The sequence below is a fragment of the Ascaphus truei genome, chromosome 9 (genome assembly GCF_040206685.1).
Source record: "Ascaphus truei isolate aAscTru1 chromosome 9, aAscTru1.hap1, whole genome shotgun sequence".
In the NCBI taxonomy this organism is placed as follows: domain Eukaryota; kingdom Metazoa; phylum Chordata; class Amphibia; order Anura; family Ascaphidae; genus Ascaphus; species Ascaphus truei.
This window is the reverse complement of record NC_134491.1, coordinates 33329351-33350670: the sequence shown is the minus strand read 5'-3', so window position 1 is coordinate 33350670 and position 21320 is coordinate 33329351.

Sequence of the window (21320 nt, the reverse complement as noted above, 5' to 3'; positions counted from 1 at the left end):
TGAACACACTGCGGGGAGATACTGTACTTGTGAACACACTGCGTGGAGATACTGTACCTGTGAACACACTGTGGGGAGATACTGTACCTGTGAACACACTGCGGGGAGATACTGTACCTGTGAACACATTGTGGGGAGATACTGTACCTGTGAACACACTGCGGGGAGATACTGTACCTGTGAACACACTGCGGGAAGATACTGTACCTGTGAACACACTGTGGGGAGATACTGTACCTGTGAACACATTGTGGGGAGATGCTGTACCTGTGAACACATTGTGGGGAGATGCTGTACCTGTGAACACATTGTGGGGAGATGCTGTACCTGTGAACACATTGTGGGGAGATACCGTACCTGTGAACACATTGTGGGGAGATACCGTACCTGTGAGCACATTGTGGGGAGATACTGTACATGTGAACACACTGTGGGGAGATACTGTACATGTGAGCACACTGTGGGGAGATACTGTACCTGTGAACACACTGTGGGGAGATATTGTACATGTGAACACACTGTGGGGAGATACTGTACCTGTGAACACACTGCGGGGAGATACTGTACCTGTGAACATACTGCGGGGAGATACTGTACCTGTGAACACACTGCGGGGAGATACTGTAACTGTGAACACACTGCGGGGAGATACTGTACCTGTGAACACACTGCGGGGAGATACTGTACCTGTGAACACACTGCGGGGAGATACTGTACCTGTGAACACACTGCGGGGAGATACTGTACCTGTGAACACACTGGGGAGATACTGTACATGTGAGCACACTGCGGGGAGATACTGTACCTGTGAACACACTGCGGGGAGATACTGTACCTGTGAACATACTGCGGGGAGATACTGTACCTGTGAACATACTGCGGGGAGATACTGTACCTGTGAACATACTGCGGGGAGATACTGTACCTGTGAACACACTGCGGGGAGATACTGTACCTGTGAACACACTGTGGGGAGATACTGTACATGTGAGCACACAGCGGGGAGATACTGTACCTGTGAACACACTGCGGGGAGATACTGTACCTGTGAACATACTGCGGGGAGATACTGTACCTGTGAACATACTGCGGGGAGATACTGTACCTGTGAACACACTGCGGGGAGATACTGTACATGTGAGCACACTGTGGGGAGATACTGTACCTGTGACCACACTGTGGGGAGATACTGTACCTGTGAACACACTGCGGGGAGATACTGTACTTGTGAACACACTGCAGGGAGATACTGTACCTGTGAACACACTGGGGAGATACTGTACCTGTGACCACACTGTGGGGAGATACTGTACCTGTGAACACACTGCGGGGAGATACTGTACTTGTGAACACACTGCAGGGAGATACTGTACCTGTGAACACACTGCGGGGAGATACTGTACCCGTGAGCACACTACGGGGAGATACTGTAACTGTGAACACACTGCAAGGAAATACTGTACCTGTGAGCACATTGTGGGGAGATACTGTACATGTGAGCACACTGTGGGGAGATACTGTACCTGTGACCACACTGTGGGGAGATACCGTACCAGAGATACTGTACCTGTGAAACCACTGTGCATACATATATTTCCCACGTTTAGTATAGGTTATTGTATTTGGATGAATGTAAATCAATGTGCATTCCCCTAGCAGGGTCTTTGACACTCACACACTCACTCACACTCTTAATGCCAGAGTTAAAATTACTTGAATAACATATAATTATGTCTTGGCTTTAACCTTAATGGAGATGTGAAAAAAGGATGAATATACTATAATTTGGTCTGATTTGTTTATTATTTAGAATAATCGGCATTAAATATAACGGTATGCTTTTTGTGTAACTAAAACCTAATGAACATCACGTTATTTGCTTTAGTGAATGCGGAGATATGATTAACATGTGTTTACTCGGGTGAACAATCAACTACAGTATACTATTAAGGTCGTTATAAATGCAAAATACTTCCCGGTATACCAAATTCACTGAAGTGCAAAATACAGTATTGCTCATTAGTTTCTATTCACGAGAATTGCTGTTAAGAGCTGTAAGGCCCATCACACTTTAGTGAATAACACCTTTAGTCTATGTGATAAAGCAGATAAATCAAACATAAGTTCCTACTGTATGTACTGTATGATTCCCATGTATCAGTCATAATTGCATCCCACCGTAAGCAGTAATGTTGCTACTCCAGATCAATATTAATCCTTTACAGAGAGGAATGCAATGTTTCATATCTGTCATCTCCCCTGCACAGCACAGTACTGAAGCCAAATACAAAGCCAAGGATTTAGTTGCTCTGCTTAAGACTTTTGAGATTCCTCAAAATTATATAAGTAAACACCAACATTCTTAATCATTTTCACCCTACCCTTTCAATAGCTTAAGGATATGTGAAATGAACTGGAACTACAGTAATACAGTAACACATGATAAATGTGATTTTACTTATCTGCTTAGGTGCAGCCACCATGACCAGAAGAAGAAATAGATAACTTTCTACTCTCTACAAATCCCATTATTGTATCTCGCTTGCTCTAAATTTTAGACAGATGTTTGGGGCTATTTTTAGCTTGTGTGTTTTTCTACATTTCTGCCATTTAACCATTGGTTTACAATGTAAAGAATAATTTGGTTGGATTGTTGTTCGTTATCATTACATATTGGATTCTAAACACCGGAAACCTGGCTAGATATTTTCTAGATATGTGTTTCACAGATGTGGTATTTAGTTTCCCTGAAAGTGAACATCTCATATTGGGTCTCTGACCTGTAGGCTGTGAACAATTCACATTTTTTTCAGTGTTCTTGATCTAGCTGCATATTTTAGCTGTGTTTCATTTAATTTACATACTCTTATATGATTTTTCTAGAACTCCAGCTCTACCTTGCTTGGATAATGTGATTTGCTATGAGGTCTCTAACAGGCTACAGATTATAATTAAACAGAGTGCAATGTGTCATTACATTGTTCCATACTGTTTTAAAATACTCCATAACCTATCCACATGATTCACACAGCTTTCCTCAGCTAATCTAAAATACCCACATTTATACAAAAAAACCTTCTGTAAATATGCATCTCCTTTATCCTTTATTAAAAGTATTGCATTTGATGGTTTGTACCGTCTGTCTTGGGCTAGATATGCAAGGTCAAGGATCAAGTTTAAAGAAGCAAACGGCTTCCCTTTAAAAAAAAAAAAAAACATTAATTAATTTTATATAGTTATAGGATTGAAGCAGGTGGACTCCGGAGCTGAACTGGGGACCCCCTGCTTACGCGATATTTACCTCCATAGGGGGTGCCGGTAGCAGCTCCGGTTGGGTTATGTGGGGTTATGGAAATAGCGGATTTAAATATCACATGGGCCAATATGAAGATGTGGTGTTATCTCTTGCAGCTTCCTATTGGCCCACATGACCAGGACATTTAATCCTGCAGAGCTGCGACTGGTATCACCTACGGAAGTGAGTATCTGGGGAAACAGGGGGTCCCCAGAGCTGAAATTAACGCGGTTCAACTCCAGAGACCCCCTGCTTCCCACCTCAGGGGAGCATCTGCTCCGTTAAAGACAGTTGTTTTACCACATTGACATACTGACAGTATGAGACCAAAATAATTAATAGAACAATCTTGGTAGAGAGAGGCGATGCTAGTACAGTACTTACACAGAAATGCTACAAGACTTAAAACAATACTGTCCCACCGGAAGGTATTGTCTAACCACAAGACCATGGGGCATATTTACCGTAGTAAGTGATGCTAAGTTGTAAGACACCTTATAGTCCATTCACTTTAATGGACTCTACTGTGTCCTATAATTTGGCACTACTACGTACATTTGGCCCCATATCTTCTGCATCAATCTTTTTAGCAGTTCAAGAAAAATAATATGTACGCTAAACTGGCTAATGTCAACAAATTCACTAATAACATGGATAAATGAGACTGCTCCTCAAATAAAATTGGTAATATACTAGCAAATAGTAACAATAAAGTATGTGGGATTAGCCTGGGTTAATTGTGTTGTGGTCCTATTAACATGGTTACAGTTTTCTGTTAAAGCTACGTAACCAGATGTCCCGATTTAGCCTGGACACTCCCAGTTATTTATGATCTGTCTCGGTGTCCTGACTTTCCCCAAAATGTCTCGGAGTGGCTGAGTATCCCGGTTTCGTCAGTCAGAATGGAGGATGCTGGCGGGGAGGAGAGCGGATGATTGGCCAGGCAACAGGTGAAGAGGAGGGTGGGGGTGGGGTCAGCTGCAGAGGAAGGTGGGGGTGGGGTCATCTGAAGAGGAGGGTGGGGGCAAGGTCAGCTGCAGAGGAAGGTGGGGGCAGGATCAGCTGCAGAGGAGGGTGGGGGCAGGGTCAGCTGCAGAGGAGGGTGGGGGCAGGGTTAGCTGCAGAGGAGGGTGGGGGCTGAGTCAGCTATAGAGGAGGGTGGGGGCGGGATCAGCTGCAGAGGAGGGTGGGGGCTGGGACAGCTACAGAGGAGGGTGGGGGCGGGATCAGCTACAGAGGAGGTTGTGGGCAGGGTCACCTGCAGAGGAGGGTGGGGGCTGAGTCAGCTACAGAGGAGGGTGGGGGCGGGATCAGCTGCAGAGAAGGGTGGGGGCGGGGTCATATGCAGAGGAGGGTGGGGGCTGGGTCAACTACAGAGGAGGGTGGGGCGGGATAAGCTGCAGAGGAGGGTGGGGGCAAGGTCAGCTGAAGAGGAGCCCCAGCAGTAAGACCCAGAAGTCAGTCAAAATTTCCAGTTTCTGCTGCCAGGCCAATGATGTACCTCCCCCCTCTGCTTCACAGTGACAGGTAGGGTCCGAAGAGACACAGGGGCTTATTCTGTAAGCACCGAAAGTACTGAGCAGTGGGAAACCCCCAAGTCAATTGGGTTTTCCGTGCACCTCACACGAATCAATGCTATCAGAGCTTACAGGATAAGCCCAACAGACTGGGGGGGAAGAGAGAAACAGAAAGAATAAGTCTGGAGAGAGGCACAGAATGGGGATAACAACAGTGGGTAGGTAAGTGTGTGTGGGTATGTAAGTGGGTGTGTAGGTAAGTATGTGTGTGTGTGATGGGGAGAGGGTGAAGCTGGGGAAGGGATGGAGAGGGGGGAGGAGATGGATGGGAGAGGATGAAGCTGGAGAGAGGGAGGAGAGGGGAGAGAGATGATGGGGAGAGGGAGAGAGCATGGTCAGGGAGAAAGGATGGAGAGGGGATAGATGGGGATGGAGGACAGGAGAAAAAAAGGATGAGGTTAGGGGAGGGAGAGCGTAAAAGGATGGGATGGGGGAAGAGAGACTGAGGAGAGGGGGAGGATAGGTGAAGATAGACTGGGAGAGGTGGAAGATAGGGGAAGAGAGAGACTGGGGAGAGGTGGAGGATAGGGGAAGAGAGAGACTGGGGAGAGGGGAGGACAGGGGAAGAGAGACTGGGGAGAGGGGATGATAGGGGAATATGGAGAGGGGGACGATAGAGAAGAGAGAGACTAGGGAGAGGGGGAGGTTGGAGAGAAAGGGGCAGAGAGTGGGGAGAGAGACAGAGGAGGGTGGGGGAGGATGGAGGTTGATACATTTGGAGAACTGCAGTTTAATGCCTTTTGAAGGGTGGTATAATCAGAGTAACGTAAACATTTCGGTTTGTGAGAATTATTCAGAAGAGTCATTTGTTAAGGAGATAACAGCACTCCAAGGGACATCCTGTAATTCCTAAATACATTATGTGGTCCTGCCTTGTTAGCCTCACAATCCTCATGCACTGTGCAACCTTATTAGATGCTGAGCAAAACATGGTCTTGGAGGTTGAAAGTAATTTCATAAATAATGTTTTAACCTACAGTAGCAACTCTGTGCTGGTTCTATTCCCTCGTGCTACTTCCTGTCCATGGCAAGGATGTTGTTTATATGTAATTAGCAATTATAGTAACACATATCAAAAACTTAAAGGCTGAATGGTTGGATGATATTAATATGAAGTCAAATTATCTAGCTGGAAATCGTTTTTCTAGACATAGACCTACCCTGTGTAAAATATCTAGGGGATTGTTTTCCCCAGATGGAAACAGCACCGCTGCACGATACGCTGATTTCACGTATATATTTTTGCCTTAGGAATTGTGCTTGGAGGGACAGTGTACGGCATTAATAAAATATGTGCAGTTAAATGCTGTGGGAAATTATTCACTCAGCATTTATTGATAAATGTTCAGTGCACATCTGTCTAAACGACACACAGTGAAAATGCAGCAAACCGTCTGATATTCTTACACTTCTCAAGAGAGATAATTGCAGCAGTTCATTTCACTGAACCCCGGATGTATGATCCAGCAAATAACTAAAGTGTTCAAATGTGTCAACAGCATTCCCTCTTACTCTAAAACCCTGGTTGCATAGGTATTCTTCTTTGTATATCACAGGGAGACAAATCAGTGTCGTTGTTTATTGGCCATGGTATTTAAATATTTATTTCAAAATATTTTACCAAGAAAGATATACTGTATGGAAAATACAGAAGTACAAAAGTAAGGAGGGGGTAGGGGGCAAAGGGGGTGGGGTATAAAGGTAAAAAAAAGGGAGGGGGCAAAAAATGAAAGGTAAGTAGAGGGGGGCAACGTTTCGGGGATAAACCCCTTCTTCTGGCCTGTTCCCTACGGTCTGTAAGACCACAGGTACTTCCCTCTCCCTTAATCCTAACCTCCAAAAAATACACAAAAAAGAGAAACTCAAACAGCAGGCTGACTAAAGGAGTAAGCCCAAGTGTCCACAAATTGGTAAAATCACAGAGTCAGGCTACCAGAAATGACGTGTACTGTAAGTCCAATGCAAGGCTTATGGCAAAATAATCAGTATGCAGAGATAGCTCCAGGCTAAAAAGTAACCAGCTCACGACTAGATGAAACCACCGGACTGTTGCGTCAGCTGCTATGTGTCTGCTACATGTTCACCTCCACCGGCGGAGTATTTAAACCCATTGCTACCACGTTCGTAACGTCAGTAACTTTGTGCTTTTACCAATTGTGGACACTTGAGGGAGGGCCAGATAATTTCAACAATGCCTCTCACAGTACTACAAACATCTGGCAAATAATAATGATTTCAAGCTCCTAACCAAGATCTTGGCTAACAGGCTAAAAATGGTGGTTACCAAACCTAAATCGTAAAGATCACGATAATAAGAAAGGTTATTGCCGCAAATCAATATGAAAAGTTTAAACAACAAGGGCGTCAATCTGAGTTCCAGAAAGCATAATAACAGCAGTAAGTCAAGTACCAGGCTTCATAGAACAAAAAATGTCCAAGCACATCAATATGTGTTGTAAAGTGATTAATATAAACAACTATATGAATAGTGACAAGTACCAGGCTTGCCAAACTGAGTACCAGGCAGCTTACCAATGATGGTGAGCAGAGAACAATGAGCAGCAGCAGCAGCAGCAAGCCAAGTACCAGACATAGCAGCAGCAAGCAGAGTTCCACAAGTTACTTCTACAGTACTCCACCTTGTCCAGGACTGAGATTCCAAGCATCCCACCTGCACTGCTAGTTTAAATAAAGCCTGCTGATGACCCAGAAGCTTTTCTCCTGAAGTTTGAGAGGGTTTCAACCGTGATCGTGGCTCCTCTGCAGGAATCCAGAAGCAGCTTATCAGTTCCTTGTTGCTGAGGAAACCCTCGACTACACCAGGGTAGAAGCTGCTTTCTTACCTACAGCACTTCTGAGTGACCAAGTTCCCTGCAGGTGACCATCCCCATGGGCAGGCTCAAAGCCGTACTGACTCTGTTGGAGGTGGCTGTGCCCTGACCGCCATACAAAGGAGATCTTCAAGCAGATTATGCTGGAGTAATATCTATGTTCAGGTACTGTCTCCTTTTGCCTTTGGTGGTTACTTTACCATTTCGCTTGCTAGAGATGCATCTGGTAGAGAATTGACCTTGAGGCTGAAATACTCCTCTGAGCAAAGAGCCATATATCTATATATATAATATATATATAGTTTTATCCCTCAGGTCTCCCTTTGACTGGCCAGGAGGCCAAATGAGAAACCTGTAAATCTTTGTGTCTCCCTAAAGGGTCAGGGTCTTACCTAAGGCACTCCTACATATAATTTTGGAGTGGCAAATATCTTGAGAACCCACTAGACTTTGCCCAGGTTGACGATCCCAATTATCCTAACTGTTCCCTGAGGATCCTCCAGTTGTAGCATCTACTGATGAACGCCATTGTTGAATAAAATCAATTATGTGCTATGTATTACATTCTTTTTATTTAATTTTATTTGGATTTCCCAAAACAAACTGTTTATAAACACTGACAAGACTGTAACAATGGTATTTGGGACCGAGGCTACATTTTTAAAGCTTCCAATGACTGAGCTCCAGATCAGAACCAACGCTAATACCACCCTAACTCATGTTACTAGTTTTAAATACTTGGGCATATGGTTTGACTTCCATTTAACATTCGGGATGCACATTGACACCCTGACATCCAAAACCTATGCCAAACTAGGTGTACTTTACAGGAACAAATCCTCCCTAAGTCTGCTGGTCAGAAAGTGTATCACACAGCAGATGCTAATGCCAATAATTGACTATGGGACATAGTATACGGCTCGGCACCCCAAACACACCTTAGCAAACTTGACACCCTCTACAATTCAATATGCCGTTTTGTTCTCCAATGCAACTACAACACACATCACTGTGAAATGCTCAAAGAATTAGATTGGTCATCACTTGAGTCTAGGCGCAAAGTTCATCTCTCCTGTCTTGCCTTCAAATACTTCTTGGGCAAGCTACCCGTCTATCTGAACAAGCTCCTGACCCCTACCACATGCAGCACTTATCATCTGAGATCTGACTCCAAAAGATTGTTCATGGTCCCAAGGTTCAGCAAAGTATCTAGATGCTCCTCCTTCTCTTACCATGCACCACAAAACTGGAACAACCTACCGGAGACTCTCACAGCCACCACCAGTTTAAATTCTTTCAAAACTAAAGCTGTCTCACATTTTAATCTTGTCTGTAACTGTTACATACGCCTATAATATTTATTATCTCTAACTGTGCATGCAATGTCTTGTATATAATGTATACCCTGTTCACTTATGTAACTGTAACATGTATTATTTGTCTTAACTCTATGCCCAGGACATACTTGAAAAGTAGAGGTAACTCTCAAAGTGTTACTTCCTGGTAAAATATTTTATAAATAAATACATTTCCACTTTAAATATAGATTTGAATCTCCTTTAACCAATTGGGGAATATGTACCAATAATGTCCTGTATATTCTAACTTCCTTGTTTTCTATTACAAAATAAAGTAAAGGGAAAGAGGAATTGTGTAATAGAGCAGAAAGTAATTCAGGTCGTAACAGGGAGCCAGTAAAGGAATTTAAGTGTAACTGACTGAGATAAATTTACAGTTGGAGACTGAATTTCAGTTGCATTGTTCTGAACAGATTGCAGAAGCAGGAAGGTCAGTATACATTGTAGGTCTTACAATCCTGTTGGAATAACACTTGTTTGCCCGGGCATTATATTTCCCCAATAGCAACATTTTGCAAGAAATAGACTAAAAATACTGTAGATATACCCTCTGCAGTTGCCAATAAAAATGACAAATATTAATCTGAATACCACAGTCCGGTGTTTTTTTCACTTGTAGAGGCACCTACATTTTGTTAATAAGTTCATTAGGAATAGTTCAAACCCCATTTTACATGAATATGAAAAAATTCAAATTGATAAAACTACACTTGACCTTCTAGAAAGTCATTTGAAAGCAGTGCAATTTACTTGAAATATTGCAGCACATATCGTCCTGATACTGAGAAGTAATATAGTAATATTAATGCATTATAGTTGCAATGTATCATTGATCGCAATGTTCTTTTTAAGGGGAAAAAAAACTTGACATTGGTAAATGACCTTTCACATAGTATATGGGCTGACATGAGTTCACTAACTGTGAGTACAAAAACTCATCTGTTTTTCACCCTATACAATAAAATAGTATTTAATTCAAAGGTTATGATTCAAACATAATGTCTCCTCTACTGAATAACGGGAACAGCATGTTCTAAATAAATAGTCATCAAGTCATCATGCTAATCCCCATGTTATCAGGATAACGTTGCTGTTAATGTGAGGTGGTCATTTGCATACAATTAACTACGTATTGGGTTTTCTTTAGGACATATTATCGAGCTTTGGGTACACTGGACGATTTCTACGTGTTCTTCTATTGCTGCTCTTTTTGACGTACTATATCTATACTGAAGTTCACTATAGCTTGGGAGGACCTGGCGCCGGATCTTGCCGTGTTTGCCATTGACTTGAATAGGAGTTACCGCCAGATCGAGTGTCATGTCCTGCACCGCGGCTTTATGACTCACGGCCTTCATCGTTTCCAATTGAGATATATTATGTTGTATCTTTGTAATATAAAATTACAAATACAACCCGTCGGTAGGCACATATGCCTGCTTTCCAACACAAAATTATTTCATGTACAGTTGCAGGAAATTCTATGGGTGATTTTAGCTGTATTTTAAGTAGCGCTGATCTCTCTTCGACAGGCTTATAAAACATAAAATACCCAGTTTTTCATATTCCTATAACCAGGGGCCGAACTAGTCACCCGTGGGCCCCAGTGTAAGGGGAAAAAAGGCTCCTCTCTTCCTCCAGGGGCCCTAACCGTGGAGCAGGTCCTTTAAGCCGCGGCAATGGAGGGCGCTCACCCAGGCGGTTATTGCGGTAGTTGGGCTCGGCTTTCATTGGGGCCTCACTTCCATGTTAGGATCAACTGGGTCAGTTGGCGCCGCCATCGGGGAACATAGGGCCCAGAAAAGGGTTTGTGAAGATGGGGAGGCCTTTAGAAATGCCGGAACACAGTTCCGCCTGCTAAAACAGAACAGTGTTCCGGCACGTGGAGGATGGGCTCCTAATTGCAACTGGCCCTAGTGCAGCCAAACCAGCTGCACATGTTGGTTCTCCCACTGCCTATAACTACAGTATTATTTGTTTTAGTCCTGTACTGGCAGGATTAAATACTACATCATTTTGCTCTTAACACATGTATCACTAAAAAGTATCTTCCATGTATCCCTTCAGTGGAGTTATTCAAATTCCACTAACATTGCTCTCTCTTGCCCTAATTCAGTAGAGAACTGTAGTGATTTCCATTAACACAAAAGACAAATTATGCAAAGTTCAGTTACCTACATTTTTCCCATGCTGATTTAGACCATCTGTAACAGAGCCATTAAGAATACTATCTATATTTATAATGCATGTCTGACAGAAAATTAAATGAAAAAGGTAAACGTGAGACCTCGAGATGTCTCGCTGAAAGAAAGATGGTGAAGACTGGAGTGTACACTTTATAAATAATGCACCGCTAACCTGCACAGCAGAAATATTTTTCTTAGAGCTCCTTTTCCAAAATCCATTTCCCCATAAGATGTCACATCATAAAATGGTAAGCTTTATATAATCCATTCGTTTTTGAGCTTCTCATTTAGGTTCACAGCAGGAGTTTCTGGTATGTGCTCTTGTGCAGATTATTTGATGGTAACGCCTCACCTGCAGTGCTCTACTGCAATGAAAAGCAGTGCTTTTCACACCTCCGCAGTTTAACAATATTTACAGTTGTAAACAAAGGTTTCTTTTCTATACAATTAGCTTTGCAATTTGACTTTGTACATTTGAAGTATGCTCCCTGTGGAAAATTGCTTTATGAATTCCTTGCCAACACAGGGATCGGCAGAGCGTTGTATTGTTGGGGCCTTCTCCGAAAAAGGGGCCACGAGAGCTTTTCTTTGTTATCCGCCTCTCTGATAAGTGGTTTAGTTTTATTTAGTTAAGAAATCTTGATATTGTTTTCATCTGAGCAGCGATTCCCTTGCATGCAAAATTACTACAATCTCCCCGCGAAGCAGGAGCACCAGAGCCGCCATCTACAAATGCCACAAAAGGATGCACTACCGAGGGGAGAGTCACATCTGTGTTATCAGCTGACAATGGGCTGTTTTTAAATGTGAGCAATTCTAGCAGTGAATTTCCATGGTCCTTGTAATGTTTCCCAGCAGAAAAGAGTCATACAGAGCTATCTTTTTCAGTCCATTCCAAACAAGAATACCTTTAATAAAGTATTATATTTTTTACTCCACTGTGCAAAAGCATTATTATAGATTTCAATAATATGTTTTTCTTTAAAAGGACAGTACATTGTGTCCAAGAGTATATCAACTATGTGAGCAGCTAAAAACACATGTACTACTGTATCTACTTTATCCTATTTCGAACTGTGGCATTATAAGTCCTTAAACCTTTCTCACTGACTGTCCCTCACCTCTGGAATGCCCTTCCCCTCAATACCAGACTAGCACCCTCTCTATCCACCTTTAAGACCCACCTTAAGACACCCTTGCTTAAAGAAGCATATGAGTAGCACCGTGGCTCATACTATACACATGACACATAAAGCTTGGCCCCTGCAGACATACTTACCAGAACGTCCTCCTACTGTCTCTGTACATTCTCCCTACCAATTAGATTGTAAGCTCTTCAGAGCAGGGACTCCTCTTTCACAATGTTACTTTTATGTCTGAAGCACTTATTCCCATAGTCTGTTATTTGTAGTTATTTGTTATTTATATGATTGTCACATGTATTACTACTGTGAAGCGCTATGTACATTAATGGCGCTATATAAATAAAGACATACATACTCTCATAAATTACTCAATGTCTTCTTAGTGAGAAATCTCCTTCATCAATTATTTAAAAAAAAAAAACAAAAACAATTAATCCAAAAAAATATTTTTTTATACACATTCTCAACCCCGATAATTCTTTGCTCTACCTTTTGGAGTTTTTAAAAAGCACGTAGGAGCCAGGCTCACTCTGTGTATGTGCTATATAAGACATTGAGATTGATAGCTATATTTGAAGAGTGATAAATAATAATTGGGTTTCCCACATTAATTTGAGTTTTGCAAAGTGCTGGTATTGTACCATATCCCCATGATACCAGGAGGCTATAGTTCTCTTCCCATAGTCAGTCTCTCTTTCAACAATATATCTGCATGGTTTATCCTTTACATTTTTCACAAAGACTCAATTGGAGTTCAAGAGTAGAATGCTGTCATCAAGCCTTATAAAACAGTGGGAGATGAGGATTTACAATGAGAACCTATGCATGCACATCACTATGAAACCCTTTCTCTCAAGATGTACAACATAAATGAGGATGACTGAAAAATAGGGTCAGCCAAGGGTTATTTCAAAGCTCTTACAACAAAATGTCTATTTCCACAAAGTATTTGTTCATTGCCTTTCATGTGAAATAATTAAATACCATTTAATATATTTTAGCTCAATTATTTGCCATTTTGTCAGACATACATGATCAAACAGTACTGTATGATGTTTTATTTCATTTCAGTATATAATCACATCTCTGGAAACTGGACCAAATGTGATTCATTAATGTACTTACATCTTCTATTGAAGCCAACAATACAACTTTTAGACGGTTATTAAATGCAAAAGTACAAGACTGTGCAATCTGTGAAGACTGAGAAATGAGTTCTGACTTCACTTACGGTATATTGTGGTTGCTGCTTCTGTCTCAATTCTCAGTGCATTTAGTGAGCAGCTTTATCAAAGTTTTCTGCCCTTTTATTCCAGCACATGGTTAAAAGCTTGTTGGTGTTAAAGTGTCAGCGAGATCACTTAGGAGAAAGCTGGAGTACCTCATTACGGTGCTTTACATCTCCCATTTAACAACACCAGCAGTGATAAGTCTGTGGTAGAAAGTATCCGGAATATTAGAGACGGGTGAACCTGTCAGAATTCGATCCGTGCCTTTTCAGGACAAATCCGACCTGACTTTGGATTTCACCGGGCGGATTTCATCCAGTTTAGCCCGCTGCGATTCTGTAAGATCTGTCCGTGTGGCTTGGCGTCTTGGATTTTAAAAAATCCGCCGTCAGATTTTATCCACTTTAGACTCCACGGAATGGCTAAAATCCGTTCATGTGGCTCCGATTCTCGGATTTACCACTATTTATGTAATCCTCCCCTATTATAATTCTGTTTGATGGATTCAGATTCAGTTTGCAGGTTCGAATTCGAAGTCCGTTGGATGGATTTTCACTAATAGGAAAAAAAAACCAATGCTGCCTTTTTAAAACGAATCCGCCGTTTAAAAGAAATGGCCAATCTGCTTCGGATTCAGCTGGAAAATGTGCCCATCTCTACTAAATGTACAGGTTTGAGACACTGTAGAAGAGCAAAATAATGGTTACAAGCAACACCGGCCTCTATTTAATGACAATGGATCCTGGCCAATGGCATTCTGTGGTCATACTTTTTCAGTACCATTACTGCTTCTTCACGGCAAACACAGAAGGCTTTGGTTGCATGACCATGAAGGAGAACAAAGAGAAACACATACTGTATCACAAATTCATTCCACTTCTGCTCCTTTCCGGAGTAAAATAATATCATGTTTGTAAATATCCCTCTGCTTGCACATGGGAATTTCCATAAATTGATGTTATTTTCTTGTCTTGATGCAGAATATAATTTATATTAAAAAAAAAAAAAATGTGGCGTGGTTAATAAAGTTATTATTTAAAATGTTATATATATATATTTCAGAAGTGTAATCATACTGTATGCAAGACATTTGCTTGAAAATGAACACTTACAGCAAAAAAGTGTTGCAAGTCTCTCAAATGTGCTGAAAATCCTCAGAAGTAGGAAGCAAATCACATTGTTAGCTTCCGAGGAAAATAAACCATGTCAATATAAGATCTTTCCATCTGTTAACATCTCTCACAAATGTTCCATGACGGGTAACCCCTAAGGTGCAGCTATCTGGCTCATATTAAGCTGCTTTACAGTTAACAATGTTTAGGATCACCGCCTGGAGCACCGTGGGAGTTGCAGACATCCATTTTAACCTCCCGGATGCCTAATACTTAAACTGTTCATATAATCTGAACGAAGCATCAGAATTTATAAAAACGTTCCCCTAATGGGCAAGATAAGATCTTTCAAATTGTAATTAGTAAATAGGAAAAAAAAGGGTGTGTGTGGCGAGTACACACATTTTAAGTGAAACTTCTATGTGTTTTGTCACTGAAATTGTAATTATACTCTCAAAAGTCTTTCATTCAAGCAAAAACATAAAAATCATAATACTACTTCAGTGGCAAAACACAAAGAAGTTGAAGTTCGAATGTGCGTGTTTGGCACACAGCCCAGATTTTCTTTTATATGTAGGACTAAAATAGCAAGGTTCAGAAGTCATGCCATCATATTACGTATTCTAAATAAAGCGTACATACTGTAGTGCATCATCTTAATGATAAGATAATTCTGCTTAATACATATTTCCACTTATACATGTACAAACAAATGAAAGAACATATAACCATCTGTGTGTTTCCATAATTTGAAGATTACTCGTAGGGGTGTGTGTTTGTGTGCGGGTGTTTGTGTGTGGGGGGTGGTGTGTGTGGGGTGGTGTGTGTGTGGGGGGGGGGTGGAGTGTGTGTGGGGTGGTATGTGTGTGTGTGTGTGTGTGTGTTAGGGGTGGCTGGGTGGGTGGTATTTGGTTGGGGGTGGGTTTGCTGTGTAGCTGGCTGTGGTGGCTGTGTGTGGCTGGCTGGCTGTGGTGGGTGCCTCTGCCCATGCACAGGCGGCATGAGCATGGCCACGTGTGCGTATGCGCACAGCTATGGTCGCTTCCGAGATTGCACAGGTGCTGAATGGGCCTGACAGTTCTGCGCATGCGCGCAGTGACGCTGTTCCTGCGCTTGCGTGCAGCGACAGACGCTCCTGCGCATGTGCGCGGCGATGGCTGCTACTGCGCATGATGGAAGATATTGCGCATACGCACAGTGCCTGTCCCTCTTGCGCATGCGCATTAGGACCGCCACTCCTGCGCATGCACAAAGTAAAATGCATCCGGCCACCTGAAAAACAACAACTCCCAGCAGGAGTCACTTCTATTGACACTTCCATCCCCATGAAAGAGATTTGTGCCAATGGAAGCAGGGATATCCTGAAAACCTGACCTGTTGGTGGCCCTGGACTGCAGTTGGCCACTCCTGAACTACAGTATTTACAAAGGGTTAAAAACAGCCAAAGGAAAGAAAAGAAGAAAGGAGACATGTATGTGTTATGGTGACCAGAGTGGATTGCTGCATTAACCTGCCAGAACCTAGAGCAGCCAATACTGATAACGTGTGTTATGGGTACATTTAAATTAGATGAAAAATTGCTCATCTTATAAACGGGTAGGTGGTTTTACTGCCACAGAAGAAACTGCCATATATATTGTCTAATACATTAATGTACAGTATGTGCAGTAGTTTGAGTGCAAAGGGAGATTTTCTCACAATGCATGTAATCTCCATCAATTGGTCTCTTTTGGCAATTACTTTATGCAGTTTCACATGCTTATTGATGCCAGTTCTGCAAATGTATTACAGTATATCAAGTTCTAATTAAAACAAATGATTCTTTACATTGTTATCGATTGTACTACGCTCACTAAGGGTTGCCAGGTGTTCAGTATTGAATCGGACTGTCCTGTATTTGATCTGTCTGCCCAGTAAAAAATTAGAGGTAATACTGGACATACCTGTAGTGACCTGACCGGTTTGGGGGGCCACAGGATTTCTCCAAGCAGGGAGAGAGCAGGGTGTTGCTAGGGGGCTGGGCAGCTTCCTTCATCCTGATTGGCTGCTGGGTAATGCAGCCAATCAGGAGGAGGTGCCAGGAGCCTGAGGGTGGAGCCAAAGAGAGGAGGAAACAGCATGGAGTGGAGAGGTGTGTGTCTCTCCCGTCTTTCACCATGGTGTCCAGTATTTTTAGAGACGACACCTGGCAACTCTACTCACGGTCATACATCTTAACCTTAGTTGCAGGAATCCCTCTCTCATACTGTATAAACACCAACACTGGTTTACCTAGCAGGCAAATAGTTACACTCGTGTAGATGTTATATTAAGGAGAGAGGAAGAATAAAATAATGTAGAGGCTTTCTCCCTCTGCTGAAGTAATCTCGAGATCAACTTTGTCAAGAAATGTTTTACTTCCAAATGCTTTCCTGGCAATGTGTTGTTAGAAACAACAAGGATGTGTTCTGCATTCAATAATAGGATAAGATATAAAAAGTTCCAAGGATTTCTTGACAAAGATGATTAAAAGGTTACTGGGACAGAGTGAGAGAAAGAGACTCCGTAATTCTAACCCCATGGCAACAATGGGTTTAATCTCTTTCTAGTGCATCTATTCATTGTATATGTGTCCCTGGGATTTTATGTTTAGAAGGTTCATGGTTCTAATATGCTGAAGGAATGGCTCAGTGAGTAAGCGCACAGAAAACAAGAACATTGATTTTGAAGCAGGGGAGCCCAGTTCAAATTTCAGTGTCAGCTCTTTAAGACATTGGTGAAATCACATAGTCCTCCTGTGCTTTAAGCACTACAAAATAGATTGTGGGGTAGGGGCTGTACCTGTTAAATTATTTGGGCAGTGTTGTGCACGCTATATTCTAAATGTGAAGTGCGCTGGGTCCCATTGGGAGAAAAATGCTATATGAAATAAAGTTACCAATATCTGATCATTAGGAGATATGCTTAACTTCAAAATACATTTTGTAAGAAACCTTTGAAAAATTGCAATAAGAAGGAATTTCATACAGTATTCTTGCAATTAAGGGAACCAGGATTGTAAAGATCACGTGTGTACGTGGTGTGTGATCACGTCTCGTTCAATTGATTTATATGATCCAGTAACTTATTGAACTATCTTATTTGAATTGCATCTATTAGACGGTCTCACAAGAAGTAGTAATTTCAGAATCCATAATGAAGCGAAATAATTTTGTTAATGCTGTTTAACATGTATCCGTTATACTGTACACTTCTGAGTTACATGTTGCTGTCCATACATGCACCCGCGATGTTTGTGAGAATCCTGTCAGATATATTTATGCAAACAATAAAAGAATAGGATGTGCTAAAGGCTTCTCCAAGGCTCTGTAGGTTGGTATTCTAGCACACAAACATGAGATTATATGAAAGCAGCCCTTTTAGTAATCTTAATCTTTTAATAAAGTCTTTTGTGCAGAACGGATTAACAGTACTTCAGACAAAATACCTCCCTTGTCAAGTCTCACTTATTTTGTCGAAAATGCATCCCATTCATTTTGTAAGTAAGAGGCTTAATGTAAACACTAAGGGGGTTATTATTATTAAAGTGTGATTATGCTAACTTGGCACTGTCATATTATTTGGGTGGCTAACGACAAGCGGTCCCTGATCTGTGCCAAGAACTTTGTTGTCCGCTGCCACCAGAGCCAGCAGCATAGGTTCAATCCTGTAATACCACTGAGGGTTTCCACAAGACCTAGTTTACTTCTAGCCTAATACAAAAAGCTAATCAATGTTGTGTTTTTTAGGGGAAGGTACAACATCACAGTTATCCAACATTCCCTGGATAGATATAACTGGTTGGTAGCTTCCTGGCTACTTGGCTGATGTGGTGGGGGCTGCCACCGGCAGAAGCTGGAGGCCTCGAGTTCGTACCTCTGTAGGTTGCTGAAGCTTGGCTCTCCAGGAAGGTGTCCTACATGAGAGTATGCTGCTATTCTCAACCATACTGGGAACCTCTAATGGGGTCTCTCTCTGTTGACACTCACCCCGAACATTTTTGCAACTCTCATCGGCTCCACCACAAAGACCGCAGCTTCTGCTGAGAGTAGATTCTCCCCGAAAGCACTCTACTAGCTCCCGGTACTTTGCTCTGGCTCTCAAGCACACAGCTCTACCGGTTGCATCAAACTTCTGCACCGGCTCTCTTTAAGAACTCCAAAAAGGGCTCTCCCTGTCAGCTCTCTGCCAGTCCATCAGTCCTGGCCTGCTTATATTAGCTGGAATTTCCATTGAAAAAATGGGAACACCAGCCTTACCTAATCACAGATAGGGGCGGAGTCCAGCTTGGCTATGAGCTGTTGCGATAGGACAATGCTCCAGTTTTTATATTTGCGTTCCCTCAGCAGGGGGTCAACCTCTCCCTGGTTTCTCAACAATTGGCGCAGCATAAACACATTGGTAATACACCCAAAAAATACATAACCTGAGGCTGCATACCCATATAATGGGCTCCCCAGCCATACATTTAACCAGGTGGGATATTTTAAGTCGAGTCGCAATGCGGTAATTAAAGCTCCTGATAATAACCAGTAATTACCACATCACTTATTAAATAACCCTATTGTAGAAAATACATTAACCCCTTTGATGCCTGTGGCTTCCAAGGTATATCACAGGAACTGAAGGGGTTAATATTAAAGTTAAACTACACAACATACACACTTGGCTATGTAAGTGACTAGTAAAGCATTGGCATCAAACCGGAGTTAACCTCTACCACCACCCCAGGGCAACTACCCTCAATACCCCCCAACAAACATCCCCCTGTAGAGTAAAGTGCAATACCTCTATTAGCCAAATGTGGCTAATAGGGCTTTTGGTCACTATAATTACACAGAAATGAATCTAATATACACAATATATTTACTGTTTATGTACCGCAGCAACTTCCAGACAGTGCAATAACATCATCAAGGGAAATGTGAAGAAGTATCTTTATTTTATTTATTAGTTTTTTTTACAGAGTAGCGGATAAATGGAACATAATTCTAAAAGAAATGTGAGAGGCAAATACAACATGTGATAGAGATAAAGCATTTCAGGAACATGTTATAGATACTGATTTTGCTTTACATCATACGTATTTTATCCATAAACATAAGTACCACCAATAAAGAAGACAGTTTGGTTGATGTTGCATGTTTTGTGCTGTGATAATGTTTTGAACAAATTCTCTGGAGGTTCTTTGAACAAATGTTTTTGCTGTTATTACTACTGATCAATGACCAAGATCATATGCAACCAGGTTTTCTCCAGCTTTCAGTCTAGTGTTGATCCCGTCTTATTTTCATAGAAATTACTCAGATAACTCACAGAAACTAACTGCATTGTTCAATATTTTCAATTCACTATGTATCAACATTCTATTTGATAATTCATCTTCCCTTCTCCACCTCCCTTTTCTGTATTGTTTCCTTCATTTTGCAAGGAAGACAAAACTGTCACACATCTTAGCAATGGCACCCCAAGTGGATAACCATTTTAACTTCCTACCCATGGATGATTTTCCAAGGCACATACAAATATGTCGTACTGGTGCTTAATGGAAATTCATTAACTCACAATTAGGCGATTCCATCATTTGAGGATTAAACTGATTGATATCGAATGAGAAATGCTGCATTTGAACAGAAAGAGTTGCTGCATCTGTCCCCCAGGACCAGCTGTTCAATAGAATCGCAGAACATACTTTAGGCTGGATGACAGATTGTATTGAAGTCTATGTTCCAAATGGCCCAATTATTAGATATTGCTATACCTTTACTTCTCGAAACAGATACTGGATGTACAATACTGTACTTTATCATCATATAAATATAGAGAAATCTCTGTATGAGTACAAATGCAATGAAACTGAAGTAAATTACAGAGTCATCAAGCTGAAGTCTCTTCTCTCTGTAGCTGCAGATGCTGTTGAACAACAGTAAATTCACCGAGAGATGTTAGGTTTGGGAATCAAATACACTCTGTAATAGTGTCACCTGATATTATAGTGTTGAAATACTGCCATAATGATTTAGCAAGACAGGACTGTTCTGCAGCATATAGCAAAGAAAGTATAACAATTAAATAAATAACACACCTCATTGAAAATTAACAAGGTATTTGACACATGTGAATGATGCGTACTGCTTTTTTTTTCTGTTCTAAATCATTATGCATTTTGAGATTGCATTTTAACTGTAGTGCCCTGGTCAATTCTCTCCCACTTCTTATAGAAGGTCTGCTTTTAGCCTCCATATAGAGCTATCTAATTAAAGATTAGCATCCATAAGTGATGTTTAAAGCTTGTATGGGGCTTGACGGGGTTCAGAGACTCACTTAAACAAAATAAACTGTCCCAAATACAGATGTAGCAGCCATTATTGTACCCGCTAAGGCCGCAGAAGATCACAGATAATGCAATTTCACCCGTAATTGTTGGCGTGAGTTATGTTTGCATTACCTGCAAAAACTTATCAGTGGGTAACAGTAGCAGCCAGCAGAGGAAATACAGACAAGTAAAACAAATAGGTAACTGTACATTTATTTATTTATAAAATGTTTTACCAGGAAATAATACAATG